Here is a 27,751-nt window from a genome sequence, read left to right as displayed (position 1 = left end):
GCCTTTTATTGTCCCCAGCACAAGGTGCACCTGTGTAATGATCATGCTGTTTAATCAGCTTCTTGATATACCACACCTGTCAGGTGGATGGATTATCTTGGCAAAGGAGAAATGCTCACTAACAGGGATGGAAACAAACTTGTGCACAACATTTGAGAGAAATAAGCTTTTTGTGTGCATATGGAACATTTCTGGATTTTTTTATTTCAGGGATTTTTTATTTCAGCTCATGAAACATGGGACCAACCCTTTCCATGTTGCGTTTATTTTCGTCATTGATTCATGTATTTGGAGAACTGTAATGAACTTAATTGATCTGCTAATAAAAAACAAATGTTCTACATGAATTTGTGCTGGTCAACCTTAGTTTTTTCGTTTTCTATACAGTAAATATGCTTTTGTTTGATTCATGGAATTCAAAATGTATATGTCTATTTATCTACTAAAAACGTCACTACACCTCTTCACTTTCTTTTCTCTAGCTAATCCATTTCACTTTGGTATTCTACATGCAATATTTTACATGTAGGAGTTAGTCCGTAGCAGGTGTGGGGTTGTTGGGAGGAAAATATGGAGGAAGTGCTGTTTTGATTCTGATGGCGCGCGGTGGAGTGAAGTTGGTAAGAATGAATGGAACATGGAGCTAAAAGGCCAAAAGTTGTAAACGAACATCGTTTCTTGTCGGAGTGTGTCAACAATTATGTATTTTTTGGGAGACCCATTTGAGGTCAGGAAGATGGTAAAGTTGGCAGTAGGAAAGGTATTCAGTCAGAGTGACCAGTAGTGGTTTTGTTTTGATTTCATGCGTCTCAGAAGAGCAGAAGGAGAGTTTTTTTGTGGCTTCGTAAAATGTCGACATCTGAAGTGGAGTGATTTGATTTTCAGAGCAGATTACCGATTAAAAGGTGTTATATCTGGAGTTTCATCGGACATTGAGGTTCATCATCTTAACCGGAAGATTCCTGGAGTGTTTGGAGCACTAAACCGTATAGTAGATGGAAAGAAGGAGGAAAGTCAGTCCGTTTTACTGATGTTTGAAGAACAGTATCTGCCTACTCATGTGAAGCTTGGATACATACGATACGCAGTGAGAGCTGTTGTGAATAAGCCGTTGCAGTGTCGAAATTGATAAAAGTATGGCCATGCATCAAGTGGGTGCCGATGGAATCGATGACTGTGCAGTGTAGCAATTTTGGTGAAAGTCACGTTGACGAATTCCAGGAGCGCCCTGCTAGGGTGAAGGAGTTTGAAGTAACAAGGATCTGGGCTGTACAGCAGTTTCTCCTACAGGGAGGCGTGGGAAGTAGTTGAAGGAGCGAGTGGAGCTGAGGAAGCTATGGTAGCGGATGACCCGCAGCCTGTTGAGATTCAGAATGTCGTTCACCAGTTGAGGGATACTGATACACTGATTGTAAAGAAGGTGAATTTTGTGGCGTTAATTGCGCAGGTGATAATTGTACTGCCCAAATGAACAAGAAGTCTTAAGAAACTGGACAGGTTTTTGACTCTTCAGGAATTAACAGTGGAAGCATTGCAGGGAATCCTGACTGAAGATGTTCCCCCTCTGAGACCCATGAGACTGTGTAGGGATGTGATTTGGATTGGACTGGGACTGAAGGAGTGGGATGGGTTTTTTGATAGATCTATTTTTGTATATTGTTTTTTCAGTCCAATAGATGTCGGTGTTGCACTGTGGTAGTGGGGGAACAGGAAGTTCCGGGCAGGCGTAAAGAAAGCACTATAACTGGACACGTTGATAGTGAATACATTTGACTCCATAGCTTTCATAGGTAAGGTTGTCAACACGACTCGGGTTGTGGAAAGCAGAAATGCCAGGTTGAAGGGATATCTGGGCGACCCGGTTGAAGTCTCCATGAAATAGATAATTAGATGAGGTTGCGTCAGTGAAAATAAGAAATGGGTTTGTTTTGGGGGGGTTTTGTATGTCAGAGGAGCAGAAGGAATGTGCTTTGCACCTGAAAAAAATATTGGTGTGTGTGGATCTGCGAAGCAGGCGCATATCATGGGGGTTATCTCTGGAGTGGCGCTAGAAGTGAGTGCAGAGGATGTAACTGAAGAAGTAGAGGCATTGGTTGGTGCACGCCGACTGACCCCTATGGTGGATGGAGTGAGGAAGCCCAGTGGTTGGTGCACGCCGACTGACCCCCTATGGTGGATGGAGTGAGGAAGCCCAGTGGTTGGTGCACGCCGACTGACCCCTATGGTGGATGGAGTGAGGAAGCCCAGTGGTTGGTGCACGCCGACTGACCCCTATGGTGGATGGAGTGAGGAAGCCCAGTGGTTGGTGCACGCCGACTGACCCCTATGGTGGATGGAGTGAGGAAGCCCAGTGGTTGGTGCACGCCGACTGACCCCCTATGGTGGATGGAGTGAGGAAGCCCAGTGGTTGGTGCACGCCGACTGACCCCTATGGTGGATGGAGTGAGGAAAGCCCAGTGGTTGGTGCACGCCGACTGACCCGTTTGGTGGATGGAGTGAGGAAGCCCAGTGGTTGGTGCACGCCGACTGACCCCCTATGGTGGATGGAGTGAGGAAGCCCAGTGGTTGGTGCACGCCGACTGACCCCCTATGGTGGATGGAGTGAGGAAGCCCAGTGGTTGGTGCACGCCGACTGACCCCTATGGTGGATGGAGTGAGGAAGCCCAGTGGTTGGTGCACGCCGACTGACCCCTATGGTGGATGGAGTGAGGAAGCCCAGTGGTTGGTGCACGCCGACTGACCCCTATGGTGGATGGAGTGAGGAAGCCCAGTGGTTGGTGCACGCCGACTGACCCCTATGGTGGATGGAGTGAGGAAGCCCAGTGGTTGGTGCACGCCGACTGACCCCTATGGTGGATGGAGTGAGGAAGCCCAGTGGTTGGTGCACGCCGACTGACCCCTATGGTGGATGGAGTGAGGAAAGCCCAGTGGTTGGTGCACGCCCGACTGACCCCGTATGGTGGATGGAGTGAGGAAAGCCCAGTGGTTGGTGCACGCCGACTGACCCCTATGGCAGATGGAGTGAGGAAGCCCAGTGGTTGGTGCACGCCGACTGACCCCTATGGTGGATGGAGTGAGGAAAGCCCAGTGGTTGGTGCACGCCGACTGACCCGTTTGGTGGATGGAGTGAGGAAGCCCAGTGGTTGGTGCACGCCGACTGACCCCTATGGTGGATGGAGTGAGGAAGCCCAGTGGTTGGTGCACGCCGACTGACCCCTATGGTGGATGGAGTGAGGAAGCCCAGTGGTTGGTGCACGCCGACTGACCCCCTATGGTGGATGGAGTGAGGAAGCCTAGTGGTTGGTGCACGCCGACTGACCCGTATGGTGGATGGAGTGAGGAAGCCCAGTGGTTGGTGCACGCCGACTGACCCGTTTGGTGGATGGAGTGAGGAAGCCCACACCATATTTTTTTTCTTTGAAGAAGAGTATCTCCCTTCATAGGTATATTTGGGTCATGTGAGATATCCTGTAAGAGCCTTGGTGCCCAAACACTTAGAGTGTGAGAAATGTAAACGATTTCGACATGTGTCAAGTCTATATAGAGGGGAGGAGTATCATGAATTGGGCCAGACAGCCTGCTCCAGGTCAATGGAGCCGACCAGGGAGGCAGCCGCTGGAAGCAGCCTAACGACGACTCAGACCGCAGCTCCAGTCCGTCTGTCTTGCGCTGTGTGACCAGCACGTGGAAGGAGGGAACAGAAAGAGGCCGCTGTAGGTGTTATGGGTGGAAGATGGCACAATGTTGCCATCTGTTGGTAAATGTTAATTACTGCAACTCCAGTGTTTTACCTGTGTACTTGAGATACCCGGATGTATTGCAATATACTGAACAAGACTGGTTACTCGCATCAATGCCTCTGTCTCGTCATTTAACATTCAAACATGGTGTCAGAGTCGGATAACTAACCATGCTTTCCGCAAATTAGAGTCACCTGTTCTGGTTACAAAAAAAAAAAAAAGAAGCTTAGTTGAGTAAAGCTTCGCCGGAATTGTCCTTAGCTAGATTGAGTTTGCTAGTTAGCTTCAGTGTTGTTAGCACCGTTTAGACATGGCAGCGAACATTTCCCCTCCCGCCGTTATGAAGCTCAGCGGAGATTGGAGCACAAACTGGGATACGTTTAGAGGTGAATGGGAGGACTATGCACTAGCAACGGGACTTCGGGAAAAGGACGATGAGGTAGTGGCTGCCACTTTTTGAGGACTATAATGGGAGCTGAATGCCGACACGTATACAAACACAACCTGAACCTAACAGCAGCTCAGCAAGGGAACGCTACAGCTATTCTTGATGCTCTCCAACTTTACTTTAAGCCAGCAAAGAACGTTATCTGGGTCAATATCACCATAAGGTGCCTTTTGAGACTTCCCCATTTCCCCCCCAAAAAGCTGAGATTTTCCATTGAACTTCATATTCATTGTATTAAGTATATGTTATGCTGTTAGAAATGCATATTGGTCAAGCTCCCACACTTTTTATAAATTAACTGCAAGCAGACAATTTACATGCAAACAGCAAAATATGTCCACCCTGTCATGGACAATTTCAAAGCAGAATAAATACATTGTAATTACATAGTGATTATAAAACGTACATTTTCAGAAAACTATTTAGTCACTTTCTCAACAATATATTTTAGTTTATGGGAAAAGTATTTGGATAATAATGAAATTATGGCAAACTATTTGTTTCTCTATAAAATCTGCGAGAGTTGCACTTTCTTTTCTAAATAAAATCTAACAAAAAAGATATCTGGTCAAACTTTCAAACAATACTATTTGGCCCTCATTTGTTTATAAAGGAATCACACAAAAGATTTTGCTAACTTGTGAAAATAATTTGTTTATTTTCATAGAACATGAAAATAACAGGGTGGACAGTGACATGACAGGGTGGACCCTGGGCATGACAGAGTGGACACGTTGTGAAATGTCATTGAATGGCCTCATAAATGCAAGGAACAATGCAAGAAAATGATGTAAAAAAAAATTCCCATGTAGGGGGAAATTACAAGTTGAACTGACTGTTTTTGATCCACTCTACCTGCATGCAGCCACTGAATAAAGATGCCCAAAATGAGACATTAATGTGGCCTTCTAGCGTTAAACTCTGTACATCATTCTGCACAGTGAAAGTCAAACATTCAACTGTAGAACAAGAAGAAAAATGTTTTTTAAGTGGAGAACAGTTGATTTGAAAAAACAGAATATTACAGAAAGATCACTTGGACGCATCTCCAAATAGTCTCTCCCTTTCTGCAGAGACATGGCTCAGTTCTGCAGTTGCTGTTCCACATACTTCCATGCAGACACTTCAATCTGTACAGAGCGCTTGTTCAGAGCCTGTGGTTCTGGTATTCGGCAAAGTACCTGCCAGTCATGGTACCAACAGATGTCGTCCCGAAGACTTGGCCATTTGAACTTGTTTATGCCATGGCGTTGCATACACTTAACTTTCACACTGTGCCCTTCTGCATCCATGATGATACCTGGGTATGCTTCATTGTCATAATTAACGACGCACCACTCTCCAATGTGCTTTACCTCAATCATTTCTGGTCTCCTAGGATTATCTGGTGTCTTTCCACATGCTGGGGACTTGTCAGATGAAACAGGAACATTAGCTAGAGTGACCTCTTGAAGGTTAAAGCAGGGGCAGTCCAAAACACCTTCCTCCCTTTTACACAGACATGAAATGTCTCTGTATTTCATTTGGCCGGGTGTCAGACTGATAGCTTGGTGGATTCTCATAGTGGCTTTTATGGCAGCTATTGCAGGTACCTCAGGCTTTGATTCAATATCCCTCTCTGGGATGAAGAACAGCTCGACAGATGAGTTGGGTGGTGTCTCTGACTGTAGCAAAGCACTGGCCCTGTTTCTGGCTCTGGCTTGACTTTTTGCCTCTCTCCATTTCTTTCTTTTTGCCCTCTTCTCTCTCACTGAGCTCATTGACACCCTTCTTCTTTCCAGTCTCTCTGTCTTTTTTCCATTTGACCCTTTCTTTCTCAAGGTACATTTTTACATTTTACATTTTAGTCATTTAGCAGACGCTCTTATCCAGAGCGACTTACAGGAGCAATTAGGGTTAAGTGCCTTGCTCAAGGGCACATTAACGTCATTTAGCAGACGCTCTTAGCCAGAGCGACTCACAAATTGGTGCGTTCACCCTATAGCCAGTGGGATAACCACTTTACAATTTGGGGGGGGGGGTTAGAAGGAATACTTTATCCTATCCCAGGTATTCCTTAAAGAGGTGGGGTTTCAAATGTCTCCGGAAGGTGGTGAGTGACTCCGCTGTCCTGGCGTCGTGAGGGAGCTTGTTCCACCATTGGGGTGCCAGAGCAGCGAACAGTTTTGACTGGGCTGAGCGGGAGCTATGCTTCCGCAGAGGAAGGGAGCCAGCAGGCCAGAGGTGGATGAACGCAATGCCCTCGTTTGGGTGTAGGGACTGATCAGAGCCTGAAGGTACAGAGGTGCCGTTCCCCTCACTGCTCCATAGGCAAGCACCATGGTCTTGTAGCGGATGCGAGCTTCAACTGGAAGCCAGTGGAGTGTGCGGAGGAGGGGGGTGACGTGAGAGAACTTGGGAAGGTTGAACACCAGACGGGCTGCGGCATTCTGGATGAGTTGAAGGGGTTTAATGGCACAGGCAGGGAGGCCAGCCAACAGCGAGTTGCAGTAGTCCAGACGGGAGATGACAAGTGCCTGGACCAGGACCTGCGCCGCTTCCTGTGTAAGGCAGGGTCGCACTCTCCGAATGTTGTAGAGCATGAACCTGCAGGAGCGGGTCACCGCCTTGATGTTGGCGGAGAACGACAGGGTGTTGTCCAGGGTCACGCCTAGGCTCTTCGCACTCTGGGAGGAGGACACAGCGGAGTTGTCAACCGTGATGGCGAGATCATGGAACGGGCAGTCCTTCCCCGGGAGGAAGAGCAGCTCCGTCTTGCCAGGGTTCAGCTTGAGGTGGTGATCCGTCATCCATACTGATATGTCTGCCAGACATGCAGAGATGCGATTCGCCACCTGGTTATCAGAAGGGGGAAAGGAGAAGATTAGTTGTGTATCGTCAGCGTAGCAATGATAGGAAAGGCCATGTGAGGATATGACAGAGCCAAGTGACTTGGTGTATAGGGAGAAAAGGAGAGGGCCTAGAACCGAGCCCTGGGGGACACCAGTGGTGAGAGCACGTGGTGCGGAGACAGCTTCCCGCCACGCCACTTGGTAGGAGCGACCGGTCAGGTAGGACGCAATCCAGGAGTGAGCCGCGCCGGAGATGCCCAGCTCGGAGAGGGTGGAGAGGAGGATCTGATGGTTCACAGTATCAAAGGCAGCAGACAGGTCTAGAAGGACAAGAGCAGAGGAGAGAGAGTTAGCTTTAGCAGTGCGGAGAGTCTCCGTGACACAGAGAAGAGCAGTCTCAGTTGAATGACCAGTCCTGAAACCTGATTGGTTTGGATCAAGAAGGTCATTCTGAGAGAGATAGCAAGAGAGTTGGCTAAAGACGGCACGCTCAATAGTTTTGGAAAGAAAAGAAAGAAGGGATACTGGTCTGTAGTTGTTGACATCAGTGGGGTCGAGTGTTGGTTTTTTGAGAAGGGGAGCAACTCTCGCTCTCTTGAAGACGGAAGGGACATGGCCAGCGGTCAAGGATGAGTTGATCAGCGAGGTGAGGTAGGGGAGAAGGTCACCGGAGATGGTCTGGAGAAGGGAGGAGGGGATGGGGTCAAGCGGGCAGGTTGTTGGGCGGCCTGCAGTCACAAGTCGCAGGATTTTATCTGGAGAGAGAGGGGAGAAAGAAGTCAAAGCATAGGGTAGGGCAGTGTGAGCAGGACCAGCAGTGTCATTAGACTTAACAAACGAGGATCGGATGTCGTCAACCTTCTTTTCAAAGTGGTTGACGAAGTCATCCACAGAGAGAGAGGAGGGGGGGGTACTTTCTTCTTCTGTCTGGGTCAGCATCACGACGTTCCCGATATCTCCTTGCTATCTCAGCTCCTTTTGATCTCATTCCTTGAAAAAGACGATTCAAAATGTTCCCTTACACACTTTAATTGGCAGTCCCGGTAAACTAGGCTTGCATTATCAAACTAGGTTTGCTGATACCGATATCGCCAAAAAAATTGTCCATATTGTCCATTCTTACTATGTATAGCATGTACTCAGTGGCGGCTCCTGAAAAAATTCTCAGGGGGGGCAATTTTTCTGATGATTTAGGTGACCTACACACATTTTAAAAAAGATATGTCCAGCAACAACATGAAGACAGGGGCAGCATATAAGTCAATACCAGAAGCATTTATTGACTGATCTCAAAAGTGTTGGCTTACAAAAGAAAAATAAGTTATCACAGTAAAAATAATCAAGGGTGTTCTTTCACATTCCTCAACACTGCATGAACAATATGCATTTCCATAAAACACCTCATCTAATTGTGCCACAAAGTTGACAAGTCCAAGAAAAATACCAGGGTTGGTGGAGCCCTCAGTTTCATCTTTGCCTCGCAAAGCTAACTCAAACACTCCGCAAAACTTCACACACTGGATTAGCCGGCTGAGGATGTGGCGGTTCTTGCTAACCTCATCGTTGTGGCGGCGGACAGCTAGCCTGTATCCCTCATACAGTTGAGTGGCAATTTTCAATCTCCCCAAAGCAGACAATCTCAAACAGCTATCCATGTGGGTCTTTGACACCTCATGTTTCTTAATCTTTTCTGAAAGATGGTGCATGTCCGTTACACCAGTCGCTGTCCAAGCGGTGCTGTCTGCCGTGCCGCCTTCAGGGTGAAAGAGTAAGCAGGGGTAGCAGAAGACTGCATTAGCTACATCGCAGCCTGCTAGCCAGGTTTTTCGTTCGTACCAATTTTTGGAAAATCCTCGGGTGTAGGACTTTCCCCCTTTAGTAGAAACCTGTTGAATTATTAAATTTGGTCTGGGAGGTCCTAATTGTTTCATTGCCAATTTATCTTGATTTGTTCGCCGACAAAAAGGAACTTCTTTCAAAGAGACAATCGAGTTGCACTGAACGCTAGCCATCTTGACAGTAGTACGTGAATTGATTGACGCTGCTACCCGCTCTTTTCTTAGTTACGTTCATGGTTATGTTACGTATGACGAAAGCGCGTAAGTGCAAGCCCTCCCGGAACCCATAGAGATTGTATTGAAAGCTCTGATATTTGAAAAAAAAAGATTTTACATGAGAGTCTATGAGAGACTTCTGGGGCGATTTTCAACCTGACTGAAATCGCCCCAAAAGGGGCGGGGCCATTTGAAGCACGACTTTAGCCTGATTGGACATTTAGTGGAAGATCAGACGTCTACATTAGAACACTGATAACTACTGTTGCCGTGATATAATTGATTAGAAAAAAAATCCCTTCCTTTTCCCGTTTGGCAGTGCGTCGCCCATATCGCCCTAATGAACACACCGCCCCTGCATGTACTGTTATAAAATGTGTGTAATAGCTGTTGTAATATGTGTAACATTATCCGTATGTGGCCTAAACTATGCACATGTCCTTCCTGTCATGAACCATGTCCACCCTGTCATGGAAGGCTTGCTGACAGAGTGGACAATGACAGGGTGGACATTTTTGGCTAATGTTAGCATTTAATGAGCACATGGTGGACCTTCACTTAGCAACATACTACAGTTAGCAAGCTGACTGTGTACTGTTTTACAAATATATTTCAAAGTTCTGATAGGTTTTTCTATCAATTGATATTTCACTATGACAGAGTGGACATGTTAAGCTTGACAACATCCAACTACACACATAATATGATGAAAATTATGAAACATAAGTGTAAATACTTACTCTGCAACTAGACACTGCTTCAGCCTTCATTGAAGAAAGACAAAATGCTCGTAGTGATGTCACTGAAAACATCAGTGGGTTTCTTAAAGGGGCAGTTACCCCATAATGACAGGGTGGACAGCAATTTCAGGGACACATGCAAAATGTTCAATATGATTATGAAAATACAATATACATGATCAAAATTACTTGTTTTATCAAATAACTTATTGTGGACAGTAAAACCATGTAATTTTTTTTTTGATTTAGTATCATTTAACCACTTATTACACACACTGTAGTTAGCAGAGCAGTGTGTGGGACATGCCAAAATCACCTACATCCAATGAAAAAAAATTAATAAAATGAAGGAAACACTTTTTTAGAGACTTATCATTCTACTGATATGTGTGCAAATGTTTGGCCACTTATAATAAGACCTCAGACTTTCATTATTCTGCTCCATTTTCATGATGACTGAGTGAGTCTGATGAGGACACCAAAGGCACCTCATAGTGATACTGACTCATCTACGAGCGTTATGTTTTCTGTTGTTGCAAACAGGAGGACGGGGGAGTCCATTGACAGCTTTGTCACTAGGCTAAGGGAAAAGGCAGCTACATGTGACTATGGTGCTTTAAGATATGAACTGATCAGAGACAAGATAGTGCTTGGCATAACTGATGAGGACACCCGCAGACGTTTGCTGAGAGAACGTGACCTGACACTGGTCTTGGCAGTGGAGACATGCCGTGCAGCAGAGCTTACTGATATACAGATAAGGTCCATGGAGCTAGAAAGGCAACATATGGACAATGTCAATGCTACATTCAGGCAGCCAGTAAAGAAATTCCCTTTTGCCACAGCTAATGCTAATACTACAGCCAACTCTGCAGTAGACAACCCCAATGCATGCCGATATTGTGGCATTTCTCATGGACGAGGAAAAGAACACTGCCCAGCCTATGGAAAAATATGCAAATCCTGTGGTACAGCTAATCACTTCGCAAGGGCCTGCATGAAAAGCAAGAGAAAGGAGGGTAAAGTGCACTCCATTGAAATAAACACAGACGAAGGGAACAACAGCACAGAGGATGTATATGCTAGCGAGTGCATAAGGGCAAAAGGAAAAAAATGGCTTGTCACTCTGCTACTTAATAATAAACCACAGCAATGCCAGCTAGATTCAGGGGCCACATGTAACGTTATGAGCCTTAAAGATAAAAGGAGGCTCGCGCCCAGAGACAAACTCACACAGAGTAGCACCAAGCTGAAACTGTATTCAGGCCAGTTCATGACCTCTTTAGGCCTGTTTGTGACAGAGTGTGTTTTACGTGGCCAGAAACACACTCTTGAGTTTGAAATAGTTGAGGCTAGTCAACAGCCATTACTGTCAGGTTCTACATGCGAGCGCCTTGGGCTTATTAACTTCACCATCCCAGCTGATCTTAACATTATAGACAAAGTCCAGGCTGGGCCCCTGAGCAAGGAGACTCTCCTAAGCAAGTACCATGATGTCTTCAACGCACCGGTCGAGTCAGTTCCCGGCGAAGTCCACTTTGAGTTGGATGCAGCAATCCAGCCTGTCCAGTGTGCACCTTGCAATGTACCAGTGGCCATGAAAGCAGCTACGAAGGCTCAGCTTGACAAATACGAAGCAGATGGCCACATCATATCCGTCACCGAGCCTACAGACTGGATAAGTAATATGGTTATCGTCAAGAAACCAGACAAGCTACGGATATGCATTGATCCTAAACACCTCAACCGGCCTCTGAGACGTTCACATTACATTATGCCCACGTTGGAGGATGTTCTTTACAAGCTCCCAAAGGCCAGAGTCTTCACGCTCGTGGACGCCAGAGATGCCTTCCTGCAGTGCAAGCTTGACGAGCCCAGCAGCTACATGACCACCTTTTGGACACCCTGGGGCAGGAAGAGGTGGTTGAAGCTCCCGTTTGGTGTCTCCGTGGCTCCAGAGGTGTATCAGCGGAAACAGCACGAGCTGTTGATGGGACTCAGAGCTCTGCCAGTAGTCACATGGGGCCTGAGGCACTGGGCGAAGGGCCAGGGGATCACCGGTCGGCCACTCCCTAACCCATCAATACTCCCCTTAGACAGTCAGGTGACACGCCTGTGCGGGAGCTCGCAGTCCACGCAGACAAGCCCCCTGTCTTTTCACGCTGCGGACGTCTGTCCCAGCCACCAAAAATACTTAATCTGTAGGTTTCTCATTAGGGATTGTTGACAGACAGTGATAAAAGTGAAGAAAGTATCAAAATGTGTTAAGTGGTTAACTGAATTTTTTTAAATACAAAATAATAAAAAATAATACTAAACAGCTGATGTTGGAAATTACTACTAGGTTTGTTTTGTTAGTGAATTGACAGTTCCTGTCCTATTTTATAAAAGGGAAGATGTTATGGGTGGAAGATGGCACAATGTTGCCATCTGTTGGTAAATGTTAATTACTGCAACTCCAGTGTTTTACCGGTGTACTTGAGATACCCGGATGTGTTGTAATTTAAAAAATATATATATTTAACCAGGTAAGCCAGTTGAGAACAGGTTCTCATTTACAACTGCGACCTGGCCAAGATAAAGCAAAGTAGTGCAATAAAAACAACACAGAGTTACATATGGGGTAAAAAACATAAAGTCAGAAATACAACAGAAAATATATATACAGTGTGTGCAAATGTAGCAAGTTATGGAGGTAAGGCAATAAATAGGCTATAGTGCAGAATAATTACAATAGTATTAACACTGGAATGCTAGATGTGCAAGAGATTATGTGCAAATAGAGATACTGGGGTGCAAAAGAGCAAAATAAATAACAATATAGGGATGAGGTAGTTGGGTGGGCTAATTTCAGATGGGCTGTGTACAGGTGCAGTGATCGGTAAGGTGCTCTGACAACTGATGCTTAAAGTTATTGAGGGAGATAAGAGTCTCCAGCTTCAGAGATTTTTGCAATTCGTTCCAGTCATTGGCAGCAGAGAACTGGAAGGAATGGCGGCCAAAGGAGGTGTTGGCTTTGGGAATGACCAGTGAGATATACCTGCTGGAGCGCAGACTACGGGTGGGTGCTGCTATGGTGACCAATGAGCTAAGATAAGGCGGGGATTTGCCTAGCAGTGATTTATAGATGGCCTGGAGCCAGTGGGTTTGACGACGAACATGTAGTGAGGACCAGCCAACAAGAGCGTACAGGTCACAGTGGTGGGTAGTGTATGGGGCTTTGGAGACAAAACGGATGGCACTGTGATAGACTACATCCAATTTGCTGAGTAGAGTGTTGGAGGCTATTTTGTAAATGACATCGCCGAAGTCAAGGATCGGTAGGATAGTCAGTTTTACGAGGGCATGTTTGGCAGCATGATTGAAGGAGGCTTTGTTGCGAAATAGGAAGCCGATTCTAGATTTAACTTTGGATTGGAGATTCTTTATGTGAGTCTGGAAGTTGAGTTTACAGTCTAACCAGACACCTAGGTATTTGTAGTTGTCCACATACTCTAGGTCAGACCCGTCGAGAGTGGTGATTCTAGTCGGGTGGGCGGGTGCCAGCAGCGTTCGATTGAAAAGCATGCATTTAGTTTTACTAGTGTTTAAGAGCAGTTGGAAGCTACTGAAGGATTGTTGTATGGCATTGAAGCTCGTTTGGAGGTTTGTTAACACAGTGTCCAATGAAGGGCCAGATGTATACAAAATGGTGTCGTCTGCGTAGAGGTGGATCTGAGAGTCACCAGCAGCAAGAGCGACATCATTGATATACACGGAGAAAAGTGTCGGCCCAAGAATTGAACCCTGTGGCACCCCCATAGAGACTGACATAGGTCCAGACAACAGGCCCTCCGATTTGACACACTGAACTCTATCTGAGAAGTAGTTGGTGAACCAGGCGAGGCAGTCGTTTGAGAAACCAAGGCTATTTAGTCTGCCAATAAGAATGCGGTGGTTGACAGAGTCGAAAGCCTTGGCCAGGTCGATGAAGACGGCTGCACAGTACTGTCTATTATCAATCGCGGTTATAATATCGTTTAGGACCTTGAGCGTGGCTGAAGTGCACCCGTGACCAGCTCGGAAACCGGATTGCATAGCGGAGAAGGTACGGTGGTATTCGAAATGGTCGATGATCTGTTTGTTAACTTGGCTTTCGAATACTTTCGAAAGGCAGGGCAGGATGGATATAGGTCTGTAGCAGTTTGGATCTAGAGTGTCACCCCCTTTGAAGAGGGGGATGACCGCGGCAGCTTTCCAATCTCTGGGGATCTCAGACGTTATGAAAGAGAGGTTGAACAGACTAGTAATAGGGGTTGCGACAATTTCGGCGGCTAGTTTTAGAAAGAAAGGGTCCAGATTGTCTAGCCCAGATGATTTGTAGGGGTCCAGATTTTGCAGCTCTTTCAGAACATCAGCTGTCTGAATTTGTGTGAAGGAGAAGCGGGGGGGGGGGGCATGGGCAAGTTGCAGCAGAGGGTGCAGAGTTGGTGGCCGGGTTAGTGGTAGCCAGATGGAAAGCATGGCCAGCCGTAGCAAAATGCTTGTTGAAATTCTCGATTATTGTAGATTTATCGGTGGTGATAGTGTTTCCTAGCCTCAGTGCAGTGGGCAGCTGGGAGGAAATGCTCTTATTCTCCATGGACTTTACAGTGTCCCAAAACTTTTTGGAGTTAGTGCTACAGGATGCAAATTTCAGTTTGAAAAAGTTAGCCTTTGCTTTTCTGACTGCTTGTGTATATTGGTTCCTAACTTCCCTGAAAAGTTGCATATCGCGGGGGCTATTTGATGCTAATGCTGTACGCCACAGGATGTTTTTGTGCTGGTCAAGGGCAGTCAAGTCTGAGGAGAACCAGGGGCTATATCGGTTCTTAGTTCTGTATTTTTTGAATGGGGCATGTTTATTTAAGATTGAGAGGAAATTACTTTTAAGGAACAACCAGGCATCCTCTACTGACGGAATGAGATCTATATCCATCCAGGATACCTGGGCCAGGTCAATTAGGAAGGCCTCCTCGCTAAAGTGTTTTAGGGAGCGTTTGACAGTGATGAGGGGTGGTCGTTTGACCGCGGACCCGTTACGGACGCAGGCAATAAGGCAGTGATCGCTGAGATCCTGGTTGAAGACAGCTGAGGTGTATTTAGAGGGTATGTTAGTCAGGATGATATCTATGAGGGTACCCATGTTTACGGATTTAGGGTTGTACCTGGTAGGTTCGTTGATAATTTGCGTGAGGTTGAGGGCATCTAGCTTGGATTGTAGGATGGCTGGGGTATTAAGCATATCCCAATTTAGGTCACCAAGCAGTACAAACTCTGAGGATAAATGGGGGGCAATCAATTCACATATGGTGTCTAGGGCACAGCTGGGGGCTGAGGGGGGTCTGTACCAAGCGGCAACAGTGAGAGACTTATTTCTGGAAAGGTGGATTTTTAGAAGTAGAAGCTCAAACTGTTTGGGCACAGACCTGGATAGTATGATAGAGCTCTGCAGGCTATCTCTACAGTAGATTGCAACTCCACCCCCTTTGGCAGTTCTATCTAGAAATATACTGAATATACTGAATATACTGAACAAGACTGGTTACTCGCATCAATGCCTCTGCCTCGTCATTTAACATTCAAACAGTAGGTGGCGGCAATAGTCCAACTCGGCCATAAAACCTTGAAGAAGAAGAAGCAGTAGAACTGTGCTGTGAAGACGGTCGCTTTTGTGTCCGTTTCAAATGTATTACTACAGGTATGTAATAGCGCGTTTAAACTTTCTAATATCGAAAGAACATGTCATAACATACTAGTTAACAAATCCGTCAAGGTATTATCACGCTTGGTGAAGGTTTTATGTGTTATGTTTTTGTCAAACCGAGTAAAGAACGTGATAAGTCACATCGCTGGAGACTGGGTTTATGAGGGAATGAAACATTATTTAGTCAAGATAAATTCATAAAGAATCAATTTATTTGAGATTTCTGAATTGGTTTTACATGTTATTGTTTTTTTTTGGATACATTGTTTTTAACGGTAAAATGGCGGCGCCTCTCGGTCAGCGTCAACGGACTTCAGCGCGGGTGCATCAGATAGACAATTTCACGGTTGCACTACTGTTTTCAAGCTGAATGTAATGATTATCAGTTTTCTACATGTGTAGTAATATTCAGACACATTCAGTTGCCTACCACCGTCAGCAAACGTAATAATAATATAATAATATATCCAAAGCAACTTAAAGTAATGCGTGCATACATTCTTATGTATGGGTGGTCGCGGGGATCGAACCCACTACACTGGCGTTAAAAGCACCATGCTCTACCAATTGAGCTACAGAGGACCACATTAATGATGGTGTTGAAGTCGTGGGTGAACAGGAAGTATAGGAGCACGCGCCCCTGAGAGGCCCCTGTGTTAAAGGTCAGCGTGGAGGATGTGTTGTTGCCTACCCTCACCACCTGGGGGCGGCACGTCAGGAAGTCCAGGAGCCAGTTGCAGAGGGAGGTGTTCAGTCCCAGGGTCCTTAACTTACTGATGAGCTTGGAGGGCACTATGGTGTTGAACGCTGAGCTGTAGTCAATGAACAACATTCTTACGTGGGTGTGCCTTTTGTCCAGATAGTGCAATAGAGATTACGTCATCTGTGCGTCTTTTTGGGCTGTAGACTAATTGGAGTGGGTGGTCCTCCCATGTTTTTAAAATTGTATAAACTGCCTTAATTTTGCTGGACCCCAGGAAGAGTAGCTGCTTGCAGCAGCTAATGGGGATCCATAATAAATACAAATACAAAATGCACCCCTTCCCAGTCATGTGAAATCCATAAATTAATTCATTTCAATTGACTGATTTCCTTATATGAACAGTAACTCAGTAAAAACATTGAAATTGTTGCATGTTGCGTTTTATATTTTTGTTCAGTATACTTCGTTTCTATTTGATAACTTGATAGTTTTTTATTCCTTAAGGTCCTCTGCTCAGGCAGTAGCTGTCAGCCAGCCAGACCATCTATCATCATCTGCTTCCCATACTGGACTGTCTTTAATCATCCTAAAAACAGGCGCAATGGATTATGGTCAGTACATTATGGCCTTTAATTAACCTATTTAGCTAGACTGCCTAAGAGCTGTCTGTCAATCATTTTACTAGTTCTTCAAAGAAAGATAAGGCATTCCTTCACGAACTCTCTCTCCCTCTCGTGATTGTGTTTACATTCCTCTCTCATGCCATCTGTGTGTATCTAATCTAACGTAGCAGACGTAAAAGTACCCTTCTAGAGATCTGTATCTTTCCGAGTCGGGGGGCGGGGAAACAGGCGCAATGGATTATGGTCATTGTAGTGAATTACCACGTTTCTGCACTGAACTAGGTTGAATATTTGCTTACTGAAAACTACAACTCACTTTAGCCCAGCGTACCACATACTGTAGTTCCTGACTTGATTTCTCTCGTTAATGATTTGATTTCTCTCTAGAAAGACGGAGTGTTGGGCTCACACAACAAAAAAAACTACATGGAATTCTAGTAATTGAACCGACGTCAGTTGTTTAATAACACAAAAAATATATAGAAACACAAATAATACAATGAAGACAAGGTTATTCAGGAAAATAGAACATAGTGCTGCCTAGAACAAACTGCAACCTTGTACTAAATGGTTTTTGAGTCATTTATGTGAATTTAAGTGCACACACTTTATGTGAATAAATGAATGTTTTGTTGTCAATGATTAGTTACCTGATATATGGAAATTAGATTAACAATAAAAATATAATATATTTTTTGAGAATACAGAAAGTGCCAGAACTGTCAAGACAATAACTTTAGTGTCTGTTTCTCATTATTACTACAGGACGACTATAATTAGGTCTGAGGCCGGTAACATCAACAGTGAGGACAAACCCAGCCTGCCTCTCTCCTTCCACACTGAGTCCAAACCTACAGTCACTGGTTCCTGATTGTGACAGTGGAGCCCAGTTTGCACTGCAGGATCCAGAGATGGCATCAGTGAAGCTGGAAGAATGCAGTCAAACACTGGAGCTGAATGTCATCAACATTAAAGATGAAGAAGAGGAGGATAAGGTTGGGGAATCTGTTTCTCAGAGTAAGAGCAGGTTCTATCTAAGTTTGTTATTCTATGAACTGAGTCTGTGTAGTGACTAACCCTCGTGATAGTGAGTAGAGGATGATATGGCTCATCATTTTCATGACCTTGTCCCCTTTTTAGTTTTTGACTCCTACCCAGTTTTAGAATAGTTTTATTCCCCTTTTGTAATTGTACAGCCTACTTATATGAATTCATATGTCTTATGGTACAGCCAGAAGAGGACTTGCCACCCCTCAGAGCCTGGTTCCTCTTTAGGTTTGTTTCCGAGGTTGCTGCCTTTCTAGGGAGTTTTTCGTGGCCACTGTGCTTCTACATCTGCATTGCTTGCTCTTTTGGGGTTTTAGGCTGGGTTTCTGTAAAGCACTTTGTGACAACTGCTGATGTAAAAATGGGCTTCGTAAAATACATTTGATTGACATGTATATTACACCAACTGACTGGTTCTTCTGATGTTGTTCACACAGGAGACCACGTTGAGACATTCTCTACATCCAGAGAGCAACAGCAGGAAGATCACAGAGCTAAGAGGTCTCACCACTGCCCACATTGTGAGGAGATTTTCCCATTTCTATCAAAGCTAAAAAGACACCTAAAAATACACACAGGAGAGAAGCCTTTACTCCTGCTCTGACTGTGGGGAAGTTTCTCTCAAAGAGCAACTTAAAAAGCACACAGCAAATACATACAGGAGAGAAGCCTACTCCTCTCTGACTGTGGGAAGAGTTTCTCCCGATCAGCTTAAAATCACATGAACGAATACATACAGGAGAGAAGCCTTACTCCTGCTCTGACTGTGTAAAATGCTTCCATCAACAGCTTAAAAATCACATCAGAGAACACATACAGGAGAGAAGCCTTACTACTGCTCTGACTGTGGGAGGAGTTTCTCCCGATTGGATACCTTAAAAACACATGAACGTATACATACAGGAGAGAAGCCTTACTCCTGCTCTGACTGTGTAAAATGCTGTAAAACATCAACTGAGCTAAAAGTTCATCAGAGATCACACACAGGAGAGAAGCCTTACGTCTGCTCTGACTGTGTAAAATGCTTCAAAACATCAACTGAGCTAAAAGTTCATCAGAGATCACACACAGGAGAGAAGCCTTACGTCTGCTCTGACTGTGTAAAATGCTTCAAAACATCAACTGAGCTAAAGCTTCATCAGAGAACACACACAGGAGAGAAGCCTTACTTCTGCTCTGACTGTGGGAGGAGTTTCTCCCGATTGGATACCTTAAAAACACATGAACGTATACATACAGGAGAGAAGCCTTACGCCTGCTCTGACTGTGTAAAATGCTTCACAACATCAACTGAGCTAAAAGTACATCAGAGAGCACACACAGGAGAGAAGCCTTACTTCTGCTCTGACTGTGGGAAGAAGTTTCTCCCGATCTAATAACTTAAAAATCACATGAACGTATACATACAGGAGAGAAGCCTTACGTCTGCTCTGACTGTGTAAAATGCTTCAAAACATCAACTGAGCTAAAAGTGCATCAGAGAACACACACAGGAGAGAAGCCTTACGTCTGCTCTGACTGTGTAAAATGCTTCAAAACATCAACTGAGCTAAAAGTACATCAGAGAGCACACACAGGAGAGAAGTCTTACTTCTGCTCTGACTGTGGGAGGATTCTCATTCCTTAAAATCACAAACTTATGAAGCCTTTCGTCTGCTCTGACTGTGTAAAATGCTTCACAACATCAACTGAGCTAAAAGTACATCAGAGAGCACACACAGGAGAGAAGCCTTACTTCTGCTCTGACTGTGGAAAAAGTTTCTCCCGATCTAATAGCTTAAAATCACATGAACTACATACAGGAGAGAACCCTTACGTCTGCTCTGACTGTGTAAAATGCTTCAAAACATCACCTGAGCTAAAAGTGCATCAGAGAGCACACACAGGAGAGAAGCCTTACGTCTGCTCTGACTGTGTAAAATGCTTCAAAACTTCAACTGAGCTAAAAGTTCATCAGAGAACACACACAGGAGAGAAGCCTTACTTCTGCTCTGACTGTGGGAGGAGTTTCTCTCACCAGAGCAACTTAAAAACACACCAACGTCTACATCAAGGAGAAAAGCCACATCAGTTCTCTCAGACCTGCTAAGATTAGTCACTCCATCACTTAATTCTCATCTCATAAAAGCAGTTGTAACGTTGAAAACAACAAAAATATAAACGCCACATGCAACAATTTCCAAGATTTTGCTGAGTTACAGTTCATATAAGGAAATCAGTCAATTGAAATAAATGAATTAGGCCCTAATCTATGGATTTCACATGACTGGGCAGGGGCGCAGCCATGGGTGGCCTAGGAGGTCATAGCCCACCCTGGGGAGCCTGGCCCAGCCAATCAGAATGAGTTTTTCCCCACAAAAGGTCTTTATTCCAGACAGAAATACTACTCAGCACCCCGCCCCCCTTCCCCTCAGACAATCCTGCAGGTGAAGTAGCCGGATGTGGAGGTCCTGGGCTGGCGTGGTTACATGTGGTCTGCGGTTGTGAGGCGGGTTGGACGTACTGCCAAATTCTCTAAAACGATATTGGAGGCGGCTTATGGTAGAGAAATAAACATTGAATTCTCTGGCAACAGCTCTGGTGGATATTCCTGCAGTCATCATGACAATTGCACGCGCCCTCAAAACTTGAGACATCTGTGACATTGTGTTGTGTGGCCTTTTATTGTCCCCAGCACAAGGTGCATCTGTGTAATGATCATGCTGTTTAATCAGCTTCTTGATATACCACACCTGTCAGGTGGATGGATTATCTTGGCAAAGGAGAAATGCTCTCTAACAGGGATGGAAACAAACTTGTGCACAGCATTTGAGAGAAATATGCTTTTTGTGCGTATGGAACATTTCTGGAATTTTTATTTCATTGATTCATGTATTTGGATAACTGTAATGAACTTAATTGATCTGCTAATAAAAAATAAATGTTCTACATGAATTTGTGCTGGTCAACCTTTGTTTTTTCGTTTTCTATACAGTAAATATGCTTTTGTTAGATTCATGGAATTCAAAATGTATATGTCTATTTATCTACTAAAAACGTCACTACACCTCCACATCACCATGGGGACAAGCCAATGTGCCAGCCACCAGTATTCTCACTAATGCATATGTAATATTTTAAAAAACTTAGACCCCCAACATAAAGAAATAAAATAAAACTATGTTTCTTTTTTCTAGCTAATCCATTTCACTTTGGTATTCTACATGCAATATTTTACATGTAGGAGTTAGTCCGTAGCAGGTGTGTGGTTGTTGGGAGGAAAATATGGAGGAAGTGCTGTTTGATTCTGATGGCGCGCGGTGGAGGGAAGTTGGTAAGAATGAATGGAACATGGAGCTAAAAGACCAAAAGTTGTAAACGAACATTGTTTCTTGTTGGAGTGCGTCAACAATTATGTATTTTTGGGAGACCCATTTGAGGTCAGGAAGATGGTAAAGGAGGCAGTAGGAAAGGTCAATGGAGCCGATCAGGGAGGCAGCCGCTAGAAGCAGCCTAACGACGACTCAGACCGCAGCTCCAGTCCGTCTGTCTTGCGCTGTGGACCAGCACGTGGAAGGAGGGAACAGAAAGAGGCCGCTGCTGCCCTCTTGCACGCCACAAAGTCAGGAGAGACTCTTCAACTCGAGCCTTCCTTCTCTAGGACTGCGCAATGTGATTTACATAAATGAGACACACACCAGACACCGGGGCTGGCTGGCCCTGTCACGGTTTCGGCCGAGGCTGCCTCTCTCCCTTGTTCGGGCAGGCTTCGGCGTTCGTCGTCTCCGAATTCTAGCTGCCACCGATTGATGTTTCATGTTCGTTTGCTTTTGTCTGTTTGTTTCTACACCTGTTTCTGTTTTGTAGTAATTAGTGTCCTATAAGTTTCTCGTTGTGTTTGTCTTGTGTTGTGTGTGATTGTTACCGTCAGTCTGTGTATTGCTCGGTTGAGCGTTATTTTCTCCACTGTTTGCTGGAGCGTTCGTTGCACTTGTGTGTGCACTTATTTCATCCTGACGCACCTGTTTGTGCGCATTGTCTTTTCGCCTTCGTGCGTATTTTGCTGTCAGGCTTATTTCGTCCTGTTGCCTGTGTTTAGGCAGGAATACAGCTTTTTGAATTCAGTCTGCTTCCTGCGTTTGATTCCTACACCACACCTACAACACGACCTGACAGAATCACACACCCTACAGTATGGAATCAGCAGGAGCCGAAGCAGCACATTCAAGACTGGAAACCCAGGTTCGGGAACAGCAAGAGCAGCTCCTGCAGATGGGGGCCGCCCTGCAGGAGGTGATGACCACCCTCCGAGGCTGGGGTCCGCCTCCACCGCCAGCCGCCCTGCCAGCACCATCGGCCAGCCCACCCAGTCCAGCGCCGGAACCTCGCGGAGTCCGACTATCTCTCCCGAGGTCCTACGACGGGACCGCAGCTGGGTGTCAGGGATTCCTGCTCCAGGTAGAGCTGTACCTGGCCACAGTACATCCGGCACCTTCAGGGCATGAGAGCGTGTCCGCCCTGATCTCCTGCCTGGCCGGTAAAGCGTTGGAGTGGGCCAACGGGAGTGGAGGAAGATCGACGCCACGACTATTACATACACCGAGTTCTCCCGCCGCTTTAGGGCGGTGTTCGACTCATCCCCGGAGGGAAAGCGGCGGGGAGCGTCTGGTCTTCCTCAGGCAGGGGAGGAGGAGTGCCCAGGAATTCGCACTCGAATTCCGTACTCTAGCGGCAGATGCAGGGTGGAATGAGCGGGCCCTCATCGATCTATACCGATGTAGCCTCAGAGAGGACGTCCGTCGGGAGCTGGCCTGTAGGGACACCAGTCTCACTTTCGACCAGCTGGTCGACATGTCAATCAGGTTAGATAACCTATTGGCTACCCGCGGGACGTCCTGAGGGGGGTCCGTCCATTCCATCCTCCAGCGCATCCGAGCCGTGTCCTATGGAGCTCGGGGCGCTGGCGCTAGAGATAGGAGGAGTCGGCAGACTAGGGGGTCCATCCACTGCACCAACTGTGGTCGGGGAGGACACACCGCGGCTAGGTGCTGGGGATGGCCTCCTAGGGGAGATGACGACAGGTCCCGCACTGGGGATTCCTTCCAGGTGAGTAGGCGCCCCACTCACCCAGAGCTCTCTGTTGCCCATTTCTGTATGCCTGTATGTTTTCCACAGGTAGCACCTCATGCCCAGCATAAGGCGCTGGTAGATTCAGGCGCAGCTGGGAATTTTATTGATAAAAGTTTTGTTTAGCGTTAGGGATTCCCCTCATTCCTGTTGATGTTCCTTTTCCCGTTCACGCCCTAGATAGTCGTCCGTTGGGTACGGGCTTGATCAGGGAGGTCACGGCGCCACTTAGGATGTGTGCGCAGGGGGATCATCAGGAGATGATTCAGCTGTTCCTGATTGACTCTCCTGCGTATCCGGTGGTGCTGGGCATGCCCTGGTTGAGTACCCATAACCCAGTGATTTCATGGCAGGAGAGGGCTCTGATGGAGTGGTCTGCTCAGTGTGTGGGTAGATGTTTGGGCGTTTCCGTAGGGGGCTACCTCGGTGGAGAGTCCAAACCAGGTGCCCGCATTGCACATTCCACCTGAGTATGGGGATTTGGCTATCGCGTTTAGTAAGGCGAGGGCGACGCGGTTGCCACCCCATAGGCAGGGGGATTGTGCGATAAACCTTCAGGCAGGAGCTGCGCTCCCACGGAGTCATGTGTATCCTCTGTCTCAGGAGGAGAAGAAAGCTATGGAGATTTACATAGACGAATCGCTGAGACAAGGATACATACGGCCGTCCACTTCCCCGCGTCCTCGAGTTTCTTTTTCGTGAAGAAGAAGGATGGTGGTTTGCGTCCGTGCATCGATTACCGTGGTCTCAATCAGATTACGGTGAAGTATAGTTATCCACTCCCGCTGATTGCGACCATGACTGAGTCGTTGCATGGGGCGCGTTTCTTCACGAAATTAGATCTCAGGAGCGCGTACAACTTGGTGCGCATCAAGAAGGATGATGAATGGAAAACAGCCTTTAGTACCACCTCGGGCCATTACGAGTATCTAGTCATGCCATACAGGTTGATGAATGCTACGTCGGTTTTCCAATCATTTGTGGATGAGATCTTCAGGGACATGCAGGGACAGGGAGTCGTTGTGTACATAGATGACATTCTCGTGTACTCACCTACCCGTGTCGAGCATGTGGCCCTGGTGCGCAGAGTGTTGCGGAGGCTGGTGGAGCACGACCTGTATGTGAAGGCAGAGAAGTGTCTGTTTTTCCAGGAGTCTATCTCCTTTTTGGGGTATCAGTTGTCCGCGTCAGGGGTGAAGATGGAGGTAGACCGAGCGTCGGCCGTGCGTAATTGGCAAACACCAACCACTGTGAAAGAGGTGCAGCAGTTTTTGGGGTTTGCGAATTACTACCGGAGGTTTATCCGGGGTTTTGGGCAAGTGGCAGCTCCCATCACGTCTCTCTTGAAGGGGGTTCCGGTGCGTCTGCAGTGGTCAGTCGAGGCGGACAGGGCGTTTGGGAGGCTGAAGGACCTGTTTACCTCGGCTCCGGTGCTGGCGCATCCGGATCCCTCTTTACCATTTCAGGTAGAGGTGGACGCGTCTGAGGCCGGTATTGGCGCCGTGCTTTCACAACGGTCAGGCGCGCCACCTAAACTCCGCCCCTGTGCCTTCTATTCCAAGAAGCTCAGCCCGGCGGAGCGAAATTATGACATAGGGGACAGGGAGCTGTTAGCTGTGGTACAGGCCCTTAAGGTGTGGAGGCACTGGCTTGAGGGGGCTCAACACCCTTTCCTCATTTTGACGGACCACCGTAACCTGGAGTACATCCGGGCAGCGAGGAGGCTGAACCCTCGGCAGGCTAGATGGAGTATGTTTTTGACCCGTTTCTCTTTTAAGATCACCTACATCCCTGGGTCACAAAACGGGAAGGCAGATGCGCTGTCTCGGCTGTATGACGGGGAGGAGAGGTTCGTGGAGCCCACTCCCATACTGCCGGAGTCGTGTCTAGTGGCACCGGTGGTGTGGGAGCTCGATTCTGAGCTCGAGCGGGCATTACGCACCGACCCTAGTCCACCACAATGCCCGGAGGGTCGGAAGTATGTTCCGCTCGAGTGTCGGGATCGATTGATCTATTGGGCTCACACGTCACCCTCCTCTGGACACCCGGGTATCGGCCGGACAGTGCACTGTCTTAGTGCCAAATATTGGTGGCCCACGTTGGCCAGGGATGTGAGGGTTTATGTTTCCTCCTGCTCGGTGTGCGCCCAGTGTAAGGCGCCTAGACATCTGCCTAGGGGTAAGTTACTGCCCCTGCCCGTTCCACAACGACCATGGTCCCACCTCTCGGTGGATTTTATAACTGACCTTCCCCTCTCTCAAGGGAATACTACCATCCTGGTCGTTGTGGACCGGTTCTCTAAGGCCTGTCGTTTGCTCCCCATGCCGGGTCTTCCTACTGCCCTGCAGACCGCCGAAGCTATATTCACCCATGTGTTCCGGCACTACGGGGTGCCCGAGGACATTGTGGCTGACTGAGGTCCCCAATTCACCTCCAGAGTCTGGAGAGCTTTTATGGAGCGGTTGGGGGTCTCGGTGAGCCTCACCTCGGGTTACCACCCGAGAGTAATGGGCAGGTGGAGCAGCGTTAACCAGGATGTGGGTAGGTTTCTCAGAACGTACTGCCGGGATCGGCCGGAGGAGTGGGCGAGATATGTGCCCTGGGCCGAGATGGCACAGAACTCTCTCCGCCACTCCTCCACCCAACTAACCCCTTTTCAGTGTGTTTTGGGGTACCAGCCGGTTCTGGCACCATGGCATGAGAGCCAGATCGAGGCCCCCGCTGTGGATGAGTGGGTGCGGCGCTCGGAGGAGACGTGGGACGCTGCACACGTCCATCTGCAGCGTGCCATACGTCGACAGAAGACGAGCGCCGACCTACACCGCAGTGAGGGGCCAGTGTACGCACCTGGAGATCGAGTCTGGCTCTCTGCCAGAAACCTGCCCCTCCGCCTGCCCTGTCGGAAGCTGGGTCGGCGGTTTGTAGGGCCATTTAAAGTCCTGAGAAGGTTGAACGAGGTATGTTATAGATTACAGTTACCAGTTGAGTATAAGTGTATTAACCCCTCGTTCCATGTGTCCCTTCTCAGGCCGGTGGTAACAGGCCCACTCCAAGAACATGAGATCTTGGAGACCCCCCGGCCCGTTGGACATCGAGGGGTACCGGCGTACACCGTGAGATCCATCTTGGATTCTAGACGTCGGAGAGGGGGTCTTCAGTATCTAGTGGAGTGGGAGGGTACGGTCCGGAGGAGCGGTGCTGGGTGCCGAGGAGAGACATCTTGGACCCGTCGCTCCTGACGGAATTCCATCGGGGGTATCCGACGCGCCCTGCGCCGCGGCCTCCGGGTCGTCCCCAAGGCCGGAGTCGGCGCGCGTCTGGAGCCGCGCGTCAAGGGGGGTACTGTCACGGTTTCGGCCGAGGCTGCCTCTCTCCCTTGTTCGGGCAGGCTTCGGCGTTCGTCGTCTCCGAATTCTAGCTGCCACCGATTGATGTTTCATGTTCGTTTGCTTTTGTCTGTTTGTTTCTACACCTGTTTCTGTTTTGTAGTAATTAGTGTCCTATAAGTTTCTCGTTGTGTTTGTCTTGTGTTGTGTGTGATTGTTACCGTCAGTCTGTGTATTGCTCGGTTGAGCGTTATTTTCTCCACTGTTTGCTGGAGCGTTCGTTGCACTTGTGTGTGCACTTATTTCATCCTGACGCACCTGTTTGTGCGCATTGTCTTTTCGCCTTCGTGCGTATTTTGCTGTCAGGCTTATTTCGTCCTGTTGCCTGTGTTTAGGCAGGAATACAGCTTTTTGGAATTCAGTCTGCTTCCTGCGTTTGATTCCTACACCACACCTACAACACGACCTGACAGGCCCGCAGGCTCAGCTACGTGCTGTTTTGTCCTGGACGTCCAGAAGGACATGTTCGCCAGCAACGTGGTGGACAATATACTCAACAACAGCAGGGTGGAGAGAGCCATTGTGGAGGTGGCCACTGAGTGTGACCCTGTGGCCACCGAGGCCGGGGTTGAACATAAAGCGGTCAGCAAGGTGAGGCGGAAAGCCTTTATTAGGTGGACAGGATGATGCTCTTCAATGGCTTCTTCTGGAGCATCCAGATCCACAAAGGCCAGCTAGAGATGGTGAAGAAAGCTGCTACAGAGAACAACGCTCCCCTTGTCTTCCTGCCCTCAAGTCTCACATCCACTACCTGCTCATCACCTTTATCCTCTTCTGACACAACATCAAGGCTCCCCGCATCGCCGCCGGCAACAACCTCAACATCCCCATATTCAGCACGTTGATACGTAAATTGGGAGGATTCTTCATTTGGCGAAAACATCGACGAGACGCCAGACGGAAAGAAGGACGTCTTGTACAGATCTCTATTCTATGTATATTACACGGAGGAGTTGCTGAGGCAGCAGCAGTTCCTGGAGGTCTTCCTGGAGGGCACGCGCTCCCGGTAGCGGCAAGCCCTCCCCGGCACGCGCCGGCATGCTCTCCATCGTGGTGGACGCCCTGTGCAACGGCGTCATCCCCGAAGTGATGGTGGTGCCCGTGGGCATCTCCTATGGCAACTACAACAGTGAGCAGCTGGGGAAGCCCAAGAAGAATGGGAGTCTGTGGGGCGTCGCTCGCGGAGCGTTAACGGATGCTGCGGAAGAACTACGGCTGTGTGAGAGTGGACTTCACCCAGCCGTTCTCTCTGTGTCAATAGCAACTAGCCAACTCCCTCTTTTAACCTACAAATGTCAACTAACTCACATTGTAAGGGTACGATATAGAAAACCATAATTCGTTTTAT

General features: G+C 47.4%; 1 long non-coding RNA gene and 1 pseudogene across 1 annotated transcript; both read left to right on the top strand.

Annotated features, from left to right (window-relative positions):
- Positions 1–1,170: 1,170 nt before the first annotated feature.
- On the top strand, positions 1,171–27,664 carry LOC123487734 (annotated as a pseudogene).
- On the top strand, positions 15,452–17,670 carry LOC121564180. The gene is made up of 3 exons (XR_006000062.1): positions 15,452–15,532; positions 16,746–16,852; positions 17,630–17,670. It is a non-coding gene; the product is annotated as an uncharacterized LOC121564180 (long non-coding RNA).
- Positions 27,665–27,751: the final 87 nt, after the last annotated feature.

This window comes from Coregonus clupeaformis, unplaced genomic scaffold (assembly GCF_020615455.1).
Source record: "Coregonus clupeaformis isolate EN_2021a unplaced genomic scaffold, ASM2061545v1 scaf1820, whole genome shotgun sequence".
NCBI lineage: Eukaryota > Metazoa > Chordata > Actinopteri > Salmoniformes > Salmonidae > Coregonus > Coregonus clupeaformis.
Note: the sequence above shows the minus strand (reverse complement) of the source record. Positions and strands in the feature narration are given on the sequence as shown.